The sequence below is a fragment of the Pseudophryne corroboree genome, chromosome 6, assembly GCF_028390025.1.
Source record: "Pseudophryne corroboree isolate aPseCor3 chromosome 6, aPseCor3.hap2, whole genome shotgun sequence".
NCBI lineage: Eukaryota > Metazoa > Chordata > Amphibia > Anura > Myobatrachidae > Pseudophryne > Pseudophryne corroboree.
In genome coordinates, this window is record NC_086449.1 from 679,688,706 (window position 1) to 679,706,297 (window position 17,592).

The following is a 17,592-nucleotide window of genomic DNA, read 5'->3' on the forward strand; positions in this document are numbered from 1 at the left end:
TGAAAGCCACACCACCAACTCCCTCAATGTCAACTTCCTCCTCAGTCAGGAACGTCAGTAGTCCTGCAGGCCATGTCACTGGCAAGACTGAGGAGTCCTCTCCTAACCGGGATTACTCCAGAGGATCCTTGAGTAGTACTGCTGCTGTCGCTGCCGCTGCTGTTGTTGCTGCTGGGAGTCGATCGTCATCCCAGAGAGGAAGTTGGAAGACCACTTGTACCACTTCAACTAAGCAATTGACTGTCCAACAGTCCTTTGCGAGGAAGATGAAATATGACAGCAGTCATCCTGTTGCAAAGCGGATAACTGAGGCCTTGACAGCTATGTTGGTGTTAGATGTGCATCCGGTATCCGCCATTAGTTCAGTGGGACTTAGAGAAATCATGGATGTAGTGTGTCCCCGGTACCAAATCCTATCTAGATTCCACTTCACTAGGCAGGTGATACCGAGAATGTACAGAGACATCAGAAAAAGTGTCCTCAGTGTCCTAAAAAATGCAGTTGTGTCCCCTTAAACACGGACATGTGGACAAGTGGAACAGGGCAGACTAAGGACTATATGACTGTGACAACCCACTGGGTAGATGTATTGCCTCCTGCAGCAACAACAGCAGTGGCACCAGTAGCAGCATCTCACAAACGCTAACTCGTTCCTAGGCAGTCTATGCTATGTATCACCGCTTTCCGTAAGAGGCACACCGCTGACAACCTCTTACGGAAACTGAGGGACATCATCGCACAATGGCTTACCCCAATTAGACTCTACTGGGGAATTGTGATATTGGACAACGCAACCAATATTGTGCGTGCAGTACATCTGGACAAATTCCAGCACGTCCCATGTTTTGCACATACAATTCATTTGGTGGGGCAGAATTTTTGGAAAAATTACAGGGGCATACAGGAGATGCTGTCGGTGGCTCGAAAAATTGTGGGCCACTTTCGACATTCAGCCACTGCGTGCCGAAGACTGGAGCGCCAGCAAACACTCCTGAACCAGCCCTGCCATTACCTGAAGCAAGAGATGGTAACGAGGTGGAATTCAACACTCTATATGCTTCAGAGGATGGAGGAGCAGCAAAAGGCCATTCAAGCCTATACATCCATCTACGATATAGGCAAAGGAGGGGGAATGCACCTGACTCAAGCACAGTGGAGAATGATTTCCATCTTTTGCAAGGTTTTACAACCCTTCGAACTTACCACACGTGAAGTCAGTTCAGACACTGCCAGCTTGAGTCAGGTCAATTCCCTCATCAGGCTTTTGCAGAAGCCGCTGGAGAAATTGAAGAAGTAGCTAAGACAGAGCGATTCTGCTAAGTATGTGGGACTTGTGGATGGAGCCCTTCATTTGCTTTGCCAGGATTCAAGGGTGGTCAATCTGTTGAAATCAGAGCACTTCATTTTGGCCACCGTGCTATATCCTAGCTTTAAAGCCTATGTTGTATCTCTCTTTCCAGCAGAAGTGCAAAGACCTGCTGGTGAGAAAATTGTCAACTCAAGCGGAACATGACCCGTCAACAGCTCCTCCTTCATTTTCTCCTGCAACTGGGGCTGCGAGGAAAAGGGTAAGATTTCCAAGCCCACCCGCTGGCGGTGATGCAGGGAAGTCAGGAACGAGTGCTGACATCTGGTCTGGACTGATGGACCTCCCAACGATAATTGACATGTCTACTGTCACTGCATATGAGTCTGTCACCATTGAAAGAATGTTGGAGGATTATAGAAGTAACAGCATCCAAGTAGGCATGTCAGACAGTCCGTATGTATACTGGCAGGAAAAAGAGGCAATTTAGATGCCCTTGCACAAACTGGCTTTATTTTACCTAAGTTGCCAACCCCCCTTCCCCCTCGCCAGTGTGTACTACGAAAGAGTGTTTAGTGCAGCCGGTAACCTTGTCAGCGATCGGCGTAGGAGGTTACTTCCACAAAATGTGGAGAAGATGATGTTCATCAAAATGAATTATAAATTCCTCCAGGAAGACCTTTACCAGCAATTGCCTCCAGAAAGTACACAGGGACCTGTGATGGTGGATTCCAGTGGGGATGAATTAATACTAGGTGAGGAGGAGGATGTACACACTGTAAAGGGTGAAGAATCGGAGGATGAGGATGAGGTCGGCATCTTGCCTCTGTAGAGCCAGTTTGCGCAAGGATAGATTTCAGCCACAGTCGTGTGGCAGACCCCGTCACTGAAATGATTGGTTTGTTATAGTGTGCATGTCCTGTTTATACAACATAAGGGTGGGTGGGAGGTCCCAAGGACAATTCCATCTTGCACCTCTTTTTCTTCTTTGCATCATGGGACTAGTTTTTTAAAGTGCCATCCTGTCTGACACTGCCGTACAACTCCAGGGGTACTGCCGTATAAATCCAGGGGTACTGCCGTATAAAGATACACATAGAGTGCGCTATCAACGGCAGCCTGTACAGGGAAGGTCAATTACCTTATAAGAATAAACAAGAAAAAGATAGGTACTGGCGCCGGCTGTAAGTCAAAACATGATAAATAGCCAGATCAATGTAAAATACAAGCAATTGATTTTATTTTCTACACATTCATAAAAAGAAGGAAATAGTTTTCTTATTCCTCAATCATAAAACACAAGCAATTGCTGATATCTAAAAATATATATGTAGGAACCACAGTAAGACCCTTTCAGAATATATCGTCCACAGTCCCTGGCTAGGACGCTAATCCACAATTGCTCACAAGTTCAATTTGATGTAAAGTGATTACCAGACTTTGTTTCCAGATAGAAGTCCCCTAGGTGTCTTTTGCAGTAGAAACCAAATGGCAAATGGGGATGAGTCCGGGTCTGTAGATGACTTGTATCAGAATTAGAGCTGGTGGATGCAAAGAAGTCCAAATATCGCCAGGAGGTGGATAAGGGTACTGATACTTGTGGTCCTTCAGGTAAAGCCCAACGCGGCCAATAAGCAACAACGTTCCAAACATTTGTAAGTTCCCGACGGGGGTCACGTGACCGTCTCAGGTTCAACAAGCTCTGCTGTAGAGAAGTTTATTGGATACTCAAATTTGGTTCCTTGTATCCAGATGGGCTCAATGAGAGTATAGAGCTAAATACAATACAATAGTATCAGTTGGGGCCACTGAGCATCCATGGTTATACTTACCTTCATGTGTGGTCTGGTTATATGCTTTATAAAAAGTTTAATATCTGCACTTTTACATACAAAATGACATAATTCCTATTCATAATTCCTATTCTGATTACCTTTACGCCTCTTCCCTTTAATCCAATTGATGCACTTTTTAATAGAATAGAATAAAACCAAATAAAATAAGGTATGCTGTGGGGACCATAGGTCTTATAATAGTAAGACAAGATATAATGATTAGTACTTTAGAATATGATCTCCACTTAGGAATACTATTTCCCATTTCTATTTAATGAGAGAATAAGAAGCGGGGTTATATAATGTACAGCAATGAAAAAAACCTCCTATGGTGCTGTGCAAAAACTATTGAGTATTGTGAGAATGTATGTTCTTGTGTGTGTGTATGTACATATATATATATATATATATATATATATGTATGTTTATATGTATATATTTATCCTGCTTTTTAGTTAAAAACCTTTACAATTCTTTCTCCACATATTGTACTGAGCTCTCTGATGTACTTTATATTTGTGTTTAATGGATTTACAATTACACACATATACTTGTTGTATTTTACTTTTAATTGCTTCAATAAAAAGAAAAGTTAAAAAAAAAAAAAAAACCTTTAAAAGTTGAATTCAAATACTTCCAAAATTGTACTGTCTATTGGAATATTTCTATTACTTTGAGACCTTATATATCGAAATGTCTGAGGTCATGTGTGTATCAATATAATCTATTTATTATATGCATATATGTGGTATATTTGATTATACTCATTGAGGGAGAATAATATCCCCACCATGCAAGTCAATCCCCTATATATATGTATATATGCTCCCATGTCTCCTTAAAATCCTTATTTTTCTATGACACATTTACCCTAATGGTGTTTTTTTCAAGTCTATTGGTGGTGCTGCGCTCCATAGTCTATGGAACGCAGCCTGCTATGATACTTCCGTGTATGCGCCGTATGATGGCTAGATGACCTGTTAGCGGGATCACGTGATCAGAGACGGTCACGTGGCCCCCGGCGGGAACTTACAAATGTTTGGAACGTGTTGCTTATTGGCCGAGGAGTATCATGTGATCGGGAACGATCACATGGTACAGGTTTGTGTATATATTTATACATCTTTATATCATTTCTAAACTTTGTTTTTATAAATAAAAAACAACTTTGGTTTTGAGTCTCAAAAGGATTGCCTTCTACGGTTGTTTAATATCAATTTATGAAATGTTTATTAATTATGTTGAGACAGGGCCAACAGATGTTTCTAATTGTCCCTTGATTCTAAGGGTATATATAGCTTGCTAGTTAGACACTGAATATATGCTCCTGAGGAAGCTGGCACCCATAAGACCAGTGAAATGCGTTGGGCTTTACCTGAAGGACCACAAGTATCAGTACCCTTATCCACCTCCTGGCGATATTTGGACTTCTTTGCATCCACCAGCTCTAATTCTGATACAAGTCATCTACAGACCCGGACTCATCCCCATTTGCCATTTGGTTTCTACTGCAAAAGACACCTAGGGGACTTCTATCTGGAAACAAAGTCTGGTAATCACTTTACATCAAATTGAACTTGTGAGCAATTGTGGATTAGCGTCCTAGCCAGGGACTGTGGACGATACATTCTGAAAGGGTCTTACTGTGGTTCTTACATATATATTTTTAGATATCAGCAATTGCTTGTGTTTTATGATTGATGAATAAGAAAACTATTTCCTTCTTTTTATGAATGTGTAGAAAATAAAATCAATTGCTTGTATTTAACATTGATCTGGCTATTTATCATGTTTTGACTTACAGCCGCCGCCAGTACCTATTTTTTTCTTGTACTGCCGTATAAGTCCAGTCCAGTGATGCTGTCTTGTGCTGCACCAGTCCAGTGGTGGTGTCCTGTGTTGTATATTATTTACTCCAAATAAAAGGGTTATATACATTACTTACTGTATATTATTATCCAAATAATTTTTACAGGGTTTGCCCTGTGTGGTATAGGGGTACGCTCGCCTGTGCTGCATATTATTATAATAACTCCAAATAAAAAGGTTATTATTATCCAAATTAATTTTACAGGCTTTGACGTGTGTGTGTGTGTGTGTGTGTGTGTGTGTGTGTGTGTGTGTGTCTGTGGTTTAGGAGTACGCTCTCCTGTGCCACCAATATTGTGCGTGTATTAGATCTGGGCAAATGCCAAAACGTCTACCTCATTGCACCTTTTTTCCTTCTTTGCATGATGTGCTGTTTGGGGCCTAGTTTTTTTTAAGTGCCATCCTGTCTGCTACTGCAGTGCCACTCCTAGATGGGCCAGGTGTTTGTGCCGCACACTTGTCTCGCTTAGCTTAGTCATACAGCCACCTTGGTGCAACCTTTTGGCCTAAAGGTGTGAGGTTTTTCAGAATAGACTGGAAATGAGTAGAAATGAATGTTATTGAATGTAACGTAATGTAATATAATATCACAAAAATTACAAAGCAATGTAACGTAATCAGCATTTTAAATCGGATATCCACAGGCACATGTATGAGACTGTTACTCAGATTTCGATTGTAGCAGACATTGGTGGATAAGGCTGTACTGTATGCCAAATGTAATTTTGAGATCAAAATTACCCCCAAATTCTGTGATTTTAGCTGTTTTTGTGTTAGTTTCAAAAATCATCCAGATCCAAAACCAAAATCAAAACCAATCCATATCCAAAATACGAGCAAGGAACCACAACCAAAACCCAAAACGTGCCCTCCGCACATCTCTAATATTTGAAAGATTTTCTTGTTGGCTTAGAGGAGGAGGAGATCTTTCTCCATAACTTTCTTGCTCTTTTTCTGTTCTTTTCACACCTACCCAGCTTTCTTCTCACACTTTTTTCCTTTTCTTTTTTTTTTTACGTTTCTCCCACCTCTCAGTCTACTTTTAATATGTATGATGTTCATTTTCTACCTCTTTTGCAGTCTGCTTTTCATTCTCCCTGACCAATATGGCAGAATGGAACCAGTAAGAGAAAACTTTGAGCAGACTAATATTTGTATGGGAAAAGAGTCCACACACGGCATTCAATGGAAAATTCCACTGGAGTTATGGCCATATTCACCATTTATACAGAATTTTAAACATTGCGCTAATATCTGTTATACGTTATTCTAGGACTGTAAAGTCTTCGGGTTTTTTTTTATAATTATTGTAAATGGCACAATATGCATTCATTAAACCTAAGAATACTCTTCAAACAATGCACAGTCGTGGAAAACTACCAAAATATTTTAAAATGAAGAACATTTAATGTTTTCTTTTTTTAAAGTAGTGGGATTTCCATGTCTAGGATATTGTTTTTCAAATGTTGTTTATATAAATTGCTACTCGAATTGAAGATGAGGGACATAATGCAAAGCAATGTAACGTAATCAGCATTTTAAATCGGATATCCACAGGCAAATGTATGAGACTGTTACTCAGATTTCGATGCTGGCAGACATTGGTGGATAAGGCTGTACTGTATGCCAAAGAAATTCTTAACAGTTTGGTGCAGCTTCTGTTTTTAACTTGTTGGCTTTCCCTAGTATATTCCAGCCAACAAGCTGTGGTAGAGAAAGTTTATGTTTATTACATAGTTAAAAAGTTCCACTGCACAGCTATATTAAAGTGAGAATAATTCTGCAAGTCAAGCAGTGACTCCAAACAGTTAGATGTGGGGGTCTAGATCCAGATCATGACAATTTATTGGAACAATGCAGATTTCAAAGTTGAAACTTGTCCTGGGGTCTGCAAGTTATTTGCTGAAGGAGATGAATAGGATGGAGTTTCAAAGTGTGAGACTTTAGGCTGTCTAAAATTAAATTAACAATTTGATGGACATTTCACAAAACATATTCAGTTATCTTATCCCACTGTGCATGCATCTTCTTGTTAAATAGGCAAATGCTGACTTATCATTGAGATTTAAGATATATACAACATAGTTACCAATATTTTAAAGTATTTCACACTGAAATGGAGAATTTTGTATTTATGAAGCCCTGAAAATTAGATTACATGGCAAAAATTGCTTCTAGGAGTCAGAAAACATAGAGATTATATTATGCAAATGGTGAAGAATAAGGATCATTTCTGGCACAAATCTCTGAAATGTAAGACTGTTGGGGAAATGAGGGGCAGCTGGGAATTATGTAACTTTAGTTTGTATCTCAAACCTACGTTTTGAAGCACGGCACTCTGTTTTCAGCTTTGTTAGGTTTACATAGTTAACATACAGTAAAACTGGAATGTAATGAGTACAGACCATTTTTCAATCTCTACTAGATTATACAGATTAATATTACTGACTTTCTTAAAGTTTTATAAGACCAACATAAATCTCTTTATGTCTGTTCTCATTTGGTCAGTATTGTACCTTTTGAATGATTTTTTTATCAAATGTCACATGTACTGATGTAAAACCTCAACTTAATTCCTTTGTCAACTGACAGTAGTACTGGATAAAGTGGATGCCACACTCACCCATAGGTGGCACTGTTACACTTTGCAACATACAAGCCTTAGAGAAAAGGAACATTGCTTTTATTAAATGAAGATACTGGCAAAAAAGGAGCACATTTGCACCATGACCAATACATGTCGCTGCACTGCAGGGTGTACACTATATAATATACAATTTGGGGGTGGGAGTCCTTGCTCTTAAGTACAAACATAAAACTGTCCCATATTTCTGTGACTGCTAATAAATAAATATGAATACATAAATGTATCGGCACAATTTATATTGCAACATGAATTGTCCAGAAACAAATGTACACCTTTTTTCTTTCTTTTTTTGCTGTGCTTGTAATTCTAAAAGTGAGACACATTATTGCATTGATGTGTACTAAATATATATATATATATATATATATATATATATATATATATATATATATATAAAAATGTGGTCCTATCTATAGTTTATTGTAAATCATACAGAGACTTACTTTGGCTCTGTATAACTTACATGCCATTTGCTTTGTTTAATGGTTAAGCTTACCAAAGACTTTCAACGACCTTCAAAAGGTAATACCTAGATTTCATGCTCTTCTTATAATGCAAGAAATAATATATTTGAATTCCAAAGGAAATATCATCCAAATATTATGCAGGAAGTGGTAAGACTGGAACAAGAGAAAGGCAATAAACCTGCATTTATGTATTTACTGAGGTTATTCAGAGAGCAGGCAGAAATATTTCCTTAGGTAAAAGTGTCAGATCCTAGCAGTCAAGCTACTATATGGTAGAGGCAGACAGTGGATCCTGCCTGGTCACTACAGCTATCCATTATTAGAGTGCAGGATGCAGTGGAGGCAATATAAATCATCCCCTGACCCCTAAAAATTGATTTAGATCTGTAACTGCTGCTTAGTGATAGGATATTGGGGCAGATGTATTAACCAGGAGAAGGCATGAAGAAGTGATCTAGCAGTGATAAGTACCAGGTGATAACGCAACAGCCAGTCATTACAGATTTGAAAAATGACAGGAGCTGATTGGCTGGTGCATTATCACCTTGCACTTATCACTGCTTTATCACTTCCTTATTCTTTCTCCAGGTTAATACATATGCCCCAAAGTGTGGTAAAAGTGGGGAGGTATAGCACTGTTACATATCTGCAGTATGAGCACAGGTAGAGTGGGTTCTCAATATTTTACCACATAGCATTGTCCATATGCTAAGAAGAAAAAGAAGTAGTGTCGATAAAAGACATCTGTTCAAAAACCCATTTAAACATACAGTACAGTAGGATTATGACACAAGTGGCCCATGGCATAGCCGGCCGCCTAAGGTCATGCCAGTTAGAGACAGATTAAGTGGGACATTTACTAAGCAGTGATAAGAGCGGAGAAGTGAGCCAGTGGAGAAGTGGCCCCATCAACCAATCAGCAGCTCTGTATCATTTTATAGTATGCAAATTATAGATGTTACTTCAGTGCTGATTGGTTGCCATGGGCAACTTCTCTACTGGCTCACTTCTCAGTTCTTATCACTCCTTAGTAAATGTCCCCCTAAGTTGTTTAAGACTCTGCCAGCATATGTCACAAGCCCCCCTCTCTCATAGGGCCTCTACAGCTGCCAATAGGATCACTAGTCGGTGTAACTGGACGGCAACTTGGAATTCACATATGTGTTCTGAGAAAGTGTCGTAGTAATTAGATAGAATTGCAGGCATTGGCTGCATTAGAGATAGCATGACCAAGCACAGTGGTGTGGCCACTCCTGCTCAGCGAAAAACTGCCCTACAAGGAGGGTTGCATCCTTCTGCCTCCATGGCTGGCCAAAGTAGTACTTACAGTTCATTTTATTTCAAAACATACTGTCTTAGTCATATTAAACAGTACTTCTGGGAACTCACATTATGCCAAACAGTAGTGCCCACAGTTCATCTTATCCCAAACAGAAGTCTCCACAATTCACATTATGACGAACAGTAGTCCTCACAATTCACGCTATGCCAAAGAATACTATCCCATTTATGTTATGGCAAACAGTAGTGCCAACAATTCATTTTATGTCATACTAAGTGCCTAGAGTTCATATTACTGTATGCCAGCCACACATACTAAAGTGTCTGCTGCACCCCCAGGGTAAAGCAGTGCCTTATAAGCCTACAGTTCTGGTTAAAACAAAAAAAGTACAACATTATCATTTCAAATGTTATTTTACATTTTAAAGAGATTGGTCTGCTATCCAAGAAACTGTGGAAACATGTCAAGAGAAACAGAAGACCACCCTCCACATTGCTTTCTGATATGGCGACATATTACCCATTACCAATAACCCCAGCAACAACTTGAATCATACCCCTACTTGATGTCATAAGGCCCAACCCCATTGCAGCTTCAGTGTTTAACCCCCTTGAGGCTTATGGGCGACCTTCTGTCACCATTTTCAGATTTTTTTTTACTAATTGGCCCTGTGTGCTGATTAATGAAAAGGATTGATTGTATGTATTGTAGAAATGTTGTTATGTGTGCAGCTAGCAGAAGGACAGTGTTTCCATTTTGAACATAACAGGGAGCAGTGCAGATTTGGATGCAATGACTAAGGTGCAAGATGCATTAACTAAAGTAAGCTGCTACTGTGAGCAGATGGAGAGCTGTAACTATTGCAAGATGTGTGCAGGCTGCCACAAATGGCACATATGTGCCGGGTTCACATGATCAATTTAAAACAATGGGAGAGATTTATCAAAGCTTGGCGGCAGATAAATTGGTGAGAGATAAAGTACTGACCAGTCTGCTCCTATCTGCCTTTTTCAAGCACAGCACGTAAAATGGCAGTTAGGAGCAGACTGGGTGGTACTTTATCTCTCTCCAAGGTTTGATAAATGTGACCCAATGTTTTTAACCATTTGCTTTCCTTCAGAAATACACAGTTGCCATTGACGTTTCTATAATGGGTGCAATGGGTGCGGTGCACACGGGCCCCTGGGTCCGGGGGGGCCCACACCGCACTCATTGCACCCATTTTAACACTTACCTTTCCGGAGTCCAGCTCCGGGACCTGCAATCGCGGGGGAAATCGACACCAAAATGGGCGCTGCGCATGCACGGTAGCCAAATTGATCTCCGGATCATGGCGAGCGCGATGTTTCCAGAGACCTGCACATGCGCAGTAAACTCCGGCACAATGCCAGAGTCTACAGCGCCGTACAGAAGAGGGGGCCTACCCCGAGGTGCACACGGGCCCCCTCCTCTGTAGAAACGCCCCTGACAGTTGCTGTTAAGCTTTAATAATCTGTTTGCTGCTGCACATAACTGTGGGGGTAATTCAGACCTGATCACTGCTGTACGTTTTCGCACAGCGGGCAATCAGATCTGAACTGCGCATGCTGACTGCATCGGGGCCTAGCGACGGTATGGTGCAAAAAAAGCGATCGCACGGGTAAACGCAAGGTAATTGACAGGAAGAGACCGTTTGTAGGTGGCAACTGACAGTTTTACAGGAGTGTCTGGAAAAACGCAGGCAGGACCAGCTCCATCCCAAACAGCAGGATTACATTGCACAGGAAGAGTAAGTCCTGGGCTGAGCAGAGACTGCACAAACTGATGTGCAATCGCACACCTGCACAGACCTATCCGCTCACCCCTGTAGGCGGCAAGTATCTCATCGCAGGGCTGCAAAATCGCACCCTGGCGATCAGGTCTGAATTACCCCCCGAGTCTTAGGACTGGTGGACGATGTTATGAGCACCTCTAAATTGGGACCATTGAAAATGTAGTGACATTAGGTGCTGAAAGAGTATGCTATGCGGTCACTCCTGGTGTTTATTTCTCTTTATTTTTAAGAGAACTTATCATGGTCAGACAGCTATAAAAAAAAATGTGTTTTGATGTTTAGCCTTTAATTCTGTTCTCATTTAATTATACAAAAAGAAATTCTCTATTGGCAAGTACGCTTATGCAGTAAACAGTTATATGTAATTAAATGCCTATCAAAAGTATTCAGTCCATTGCCAAGTCTCTAATTTTACTAAATAACAAATCCAACTCTGACCTTTTGCTCTGTGATATTTTTACTTGAAAATGCTAAAACTCTAACTTAGGTTTTGTTTTTTGTTTTTTTTAAGTAACAATGCTTTATGGAAGGGCCAGCTCCAGGCCTACTAGCACGCCGAGCGAGAAAATTTCGAAGTGGACCGCCCTTCCCCATGTGCGTGGCACAGGCGCACGCGCTCCTGGAAAAGTGGGCGAGGTCGCGCAACTTTATATTCTCAAACTAAAAATAAATATCTTTTTACACCCCCTCTACATACACACACAATTAGCAGCCTTACACATAACGCCCACAGTGGTGTTCCTTACAGACAATGTCTCCAGTATAGTGTCAGATACACATAATGACCTCAGTAGTGCATTGCCAGATACACATACGCCTCCAATAGTGCCAGATACACACACGACTCCAATAGTGCCAGATACACATACGCCCCCAATAATGCCAGATACACATATGCCCCCAGCAGTGCATGATACACATATGCCCCAAGCAGTGCAGTGCCAGATACACATATGCCCCCAGCAGTGCAGTGCCAGATACACATTATATGCCCTCAGCAGTGCAGTGCCAGATACACATTATATGCCCTCAGCAGTGCAGTGCCAGATACACATTATATGCCCCCAGCAGTGCCAGATACACATAATATGCCCCCAGCAGTGCCAGATACACATAATATGCCCCCACAATGTCAGATACACATGTTCCCCCACAGTTCCAGATACACCCACGACCCCTGTAGTGGTGCTCACCACTGCCAGCCTCTCCTGATGCTCCCGCTGCTGCTGTGAGGAGGGGAGAGCACAGCGCGCGCCTCTCCTGCCCCTCAGTCCAGTCTCCAGCGGCCCCCTGCACTGCTCGTGGTCCGGCAGCTAATCAAGAGTCGCCGCTGCTGGTCTGCGGGCGCTGATTGGCTGATGGACCGGCGGCTGATATAAGTCAGCGCCCACTACAACACCCAGACACATCCCCTCATGCACTACAATACCCAGATGCCCCATACACTACAACACCCAGACACATCCCCTCACATACACTACAATGACCAGACCCCTCATACACTACAATGCCCAGACCCCAATACAACACCCAGACACCTTCCTGATGCACTACAACACCCACCTACCTTCATACACTACAACACCCCCTTCATACACTACAACACACACACCCCTCATACACTACAACACCCAGGCCACCCCCTTCACCACAACTCACCAGTTGTTGCTGAATATGGAGCAGGCATTCTCTGGCTGCAGTCTACAGCTCGTGCACACCCTGCTCCCACCATCCAGAGCAGAGAGCACAGGTCCTGCCTTGTGTGTGAGAGGGTTGGTGGGAGGAGGAGCAGATAGAAAACCTACGATAGGGTGTGTGCTGCAGTCAGTGACATGTTCCCTGCCCCTTTTGAGTATTAGCTGCGCCTGGCACTGGCAGCATGGACCAGGAGGGGACGAGGAGCTGCAAGACGGGACAGGGGCTGGGCCAGACGAAGCAAAACAAACAGACCCTGCTACAGGATCAAACTTAGGAGGGGAGGCGGAGCGCGGGACGGACCAGGGGCGGAGTAGAGGAGGGGAGGAAGCTGCATGGAAACAGAGCACAGAGGAGGAGGAGGGTGCACTGTACGTGCGGCCCGCCTCCTAGCCTCTGTCTTGAGTCCTAGCAGTGGCTGTGCCAATGAGGGGGAGTGCTGTGGACGGGCCAAAGCTAAATTTGCACTGTGCGGCGTCTGACGTGCGCGCACATAGTTTAGCTTTTGCCTGCCCACAGAACTCCCCCTCGTCGTTACACAACCACCACTAGGAGGCAGGCTGTAGGACGTACGTTGCTGCTGTAAGGACCTGGCTCCAGGCTCCAATATGGCGGCGAGAGCTAGCGGCACCCATTAAGTGTGGCGCCCTGTTCAGCCGCTCTATTGGAGCCGGCCCTGCTTTGAGGGGCCTATTTTAATTCTTCACATAGGGCCCCACAAAACCTAGGGCCACCTCAAGCTGAAGGAGTTGCAATTTGATACTGTATTCAGTATGAGTATATATATTGAATTTCAAGAATAAATACTGTTTGTGAAGCAGATAATAGTGCATGCTCTGCTGCCAAGGTCATATTGTCGGTACACAGGAGTGCCAAGAAGGAGGGGGGTTAGGTCAACTACTAAGGACACAAATGTCCCCCTTTGCAGTGTACATAGAGCTGTCCATAGTAAAAAAAAAAAATCAGAGGGGGAATGGTCATGCCTCCCAGATTTGTCCATACCCCACCAGTACTTGGGCCCTGCTCAGCTCTCAGCAGCCCTGTCATTATATAAACATTTTCTATAGGTGGTTATGTAACCATAACAACCCTCCTCTGCTTCTGTTGTAGGCATTTGGGGCACATTCATTATTTCCTTTTCTTTTCTTACTCATTATTATTTCAGAGCAAGGGGAGGAACGACTTGGATGGATATACAGGTTGAGTATCCCTTATCCAAAATGCTTGGGACCAGAGGTATTTTGGATATCGGATTTTTCCGTATTTTGGAATAATTGCATACCATAATGAGATATCATGGTGATGGGACCTAAATCTAAGCACAGAATGCATTTATGTTACATATACACCTTATACACACAGCCTGAAGGTAATTTTAGCCAATATTTTTAATAACTTTGTGCAATAAATAAAGTGTGTGTACATTCACACAAATCATGTATGTTTCATATACACCTTATACACACAGCCTGAAGGCCATTTAATACAATATTATTAATAACTTTGTGTATTAAACAAAGTTTGTGTACATTGAGCCATCAAAAAACAAAGGTTTCACTATTTCACTCTCACTCAAAAAAGTCCGTATTTCGGAATATTCCGTATTTCGGAATATTTGGATATGGGATACTCAACCTGTATTACATAAACTGTATTTCTGTGTTCCTGTAATTATAGCATTATTCATTTTAATACTTTAGCACAAGTCTATAACATTAACATTTAGCCTTATAGTATAAATCAAGGACAAACTTCCCTAGCATTTGATGTATACCGACATATTGGATGGTTTTGTATACTTCATTATTATGAGACTCAATGGTATATATTTACTATTTTACATTAAATAGCTTATTTCTGCAATAGAAGGTAATAAAGTCCAGATATACCATAATGCTGTAGGTTAGGTATTTTCTTTTTAACTTCATTGATGTGCTCCTCTATGTAGAATTTCCCAAAACTAACATCAAACAAGTAAAAACAAATGTTCAGAGAGCAGATTTCGGACAATTTATAAAGGTCCTGGAATAGCTTCCATATGGGCTGACTTGTGTGGGACTGCCTGGCGAGTAGGAAGCAAGACATTCTTATTTCATTAACCTGGTTCTTTTAAAGAGCAACTTGGTACACCTCATATGGTTTACATTTAAACCTGACAACTGTAGTTTCACTCAAACCCTCCTGGTTCTGAATCATGGGCCAATCATGTTTGCTGTAGTTTCTATATAAGATGGTAAGCCATCAGCATTTAATACTTTGCTGGTTGCTTGCAATGTCTGCAAATAAAATTGGCAAGCAACATGGGACCAATCTAAACCCTATACCATGCCAGAGGAGCAACCCTAATATTACTAAAATCCTTATATAAATAAATGTAAAGGAATTGAGATGAATAAAGAGTTTACGTGAAAGACTGCTACAGTTTTAATATCATTACACATAAAAAAGCATTTCCACCAATTTATCAAAAAAGAAATGACAAATTAGTGTCATTATACAGTGTTAAACATGTGCCAACTTATATTATCAAAGACAAAAGTGTATTAATAAGAAAAGTATATTTAAATATTTAATTAGACCTAATTTTCGCTGCATCATTTCACAGAATTGTTTTGTCATAGCTATTTACCCTGGAGAAGAGATGAGCAAAACGTTGAAAACTGTTACATGGATTAGTCACATCATTTGGCCATTTTGTTAGTGATTTAGCATCCAGAAGGTTACTTTATTAATACAGCAATATTATTAAGCAGTGCCGTAACAGTGCTCTGTACCGCCCCTAAGCACGTGTCATCGGACACAGATTTCCTGGACCTCGGTGTCCGGTTCCTCCGAACAGCCTGAGTAAGCTTCAGCTTATGCAGGCTGGCCAGTACCTGTAACCATCGCAGATCACGACCGATGGTGACCTGAGGTTGCCTCCTGAGATGCAACATTCCTTGTTAAAGCTAAAAGGAGGCGAATACCGCCTACAAATGCCTCCTGCATCAGAATTTTAATTACATGGAATTGAACAGCCGCTTCTTTGCATAATTATAAACAAGTGCATGAGGTAATATAATTTCCATCCTTTAAATGTCATGCAGAATATATGCCTGCCTCGTGCCTTTAACTCAGTGTAGCTAGTCTCAGTTAAGAAGCAATGGTTGTCATTTAAAAATGGAAGGTGACAGTTCAAGGTCCTTATTTATCAAAGGGAGAAGAGCCCCACATCTACCAAAAAACGGTTATATTTGCCAGATACAGTGCTTCTCACTAGCCCTATTTATCAAGCCCTGCAGCCAGCAATCTCCATTGATTATTTACAAGGAACGGCGGCGGTACATCTCAGGATCTCAACTGATAACAGTCGTGATACAAAAGCAAAAATGCTGTAAAATTTAATTAAAGCTACTTTTGCTTTTCAAATTAGAAAAATTCTTTATTCTGTTTTTTGTTTTGTTTTGTTTTGTTTTTTCATTTTTATTATTTCTACTGTTTTGGAAACACAAGACCGGCAATTCTGGGTCACGTATGCCCAGTCTCCCTGCACTGGCCTAGTGCCACTGCCAGCTGAGCTGAGATGGCTGTAGTGGGAGGATGTATGTGGAGGACTGCGTACTGTGGATAGCACTGTGGCACAGTGGTAAGCACAGAGCTGGTGTTATGAGTGCTCTATCTGTGTGTTTTTTCCCCTGGGTGCTCCTTACTAATAATACAGTCCCTGACCAACTGAAGTGAACAAGCATCTAAAGCAGGCACTCTGCTAGATGATATGTGGGATGTAATAGCGTCCGAGATTGCCGGGGTGCGAGATGCCGGTTGTCTCTGGCATTTTTTTAAAGGGGCAGTCACTTACAAGGTAAAACCATGCCTTGCACATGACTGCCCCTTTAAAAAAATGTCAGAGATCGCCCGGCATCCCGCACCTCTGAAAATCTTGGACGCTATTACATTTCGCCTGTAGTATCTAACCAATGGTAAAAGACAGGAAAAAATATATATTTTAGTATCTAATTTTAGTTTCAATAAAAACAACCCAAGTTGTGATAAACCTCTTACAGAGATCTGAAAGGAATTTAATAGTTCCTGTATTTTTTCACAAGGAAATGTGGAATGTTCACACTTAAGTTTATATTGCTCTTTCATTATTTTTGATTACTTACAATGTATTTGCTTTGACCTTTGTATTAAAATTCCTCTAACTACAGAATATATTTGCTGGATTATCAAAAGCAGTGCACCAAACCCAAACCTGTTTCTGTGACATGACGTTATCACTGCACGCCAACACATTGACGATGAATTTCAGCTGCTGATGTGACGCAAAAATCTGATCACATTACACACCTCAATGCATGCCAATGTTTCCGCTATCCCTGCCATTTTACAACTGAAGTTGGGACAGTATGGCTTATATGAGGCATAGTCCAATGGCCGTGAGGGGAAGCAGTGGTCTACATCCTCTGGCATAGTGGGAAATTAGAATGAAACAGGGAACATTACACACGAGAGGCCTTGTTACCTTACTTATTGAACTAACCCTTGTACAAAAAAAACAACTGTTGACAAATTGCTGAGGTCATGTGAACTGTTGCAGATACATACATATATATATATATATATATATATATATATATGTGCTGGTGCATCTTGGTACTGCTGGCATGCAGGTCCTTCAATATATGACACGGCACTA

The 17,592-nt window shown here is 41.4% G+C and overlaps 1 protein-coding gene across 3 annotated transcripts in view; it reads right to left on the reverse strand.

The window, feature by feature from the left end:
- Positions 1–17,592, reverse strand: part of SLIT3 (slit guidance ligand 3) — a 1,129,203-nt gene that overhangs the window by 65,593 nt on the left and 1,046,018 nt on the right. The window lies entirely within an intron of this gene.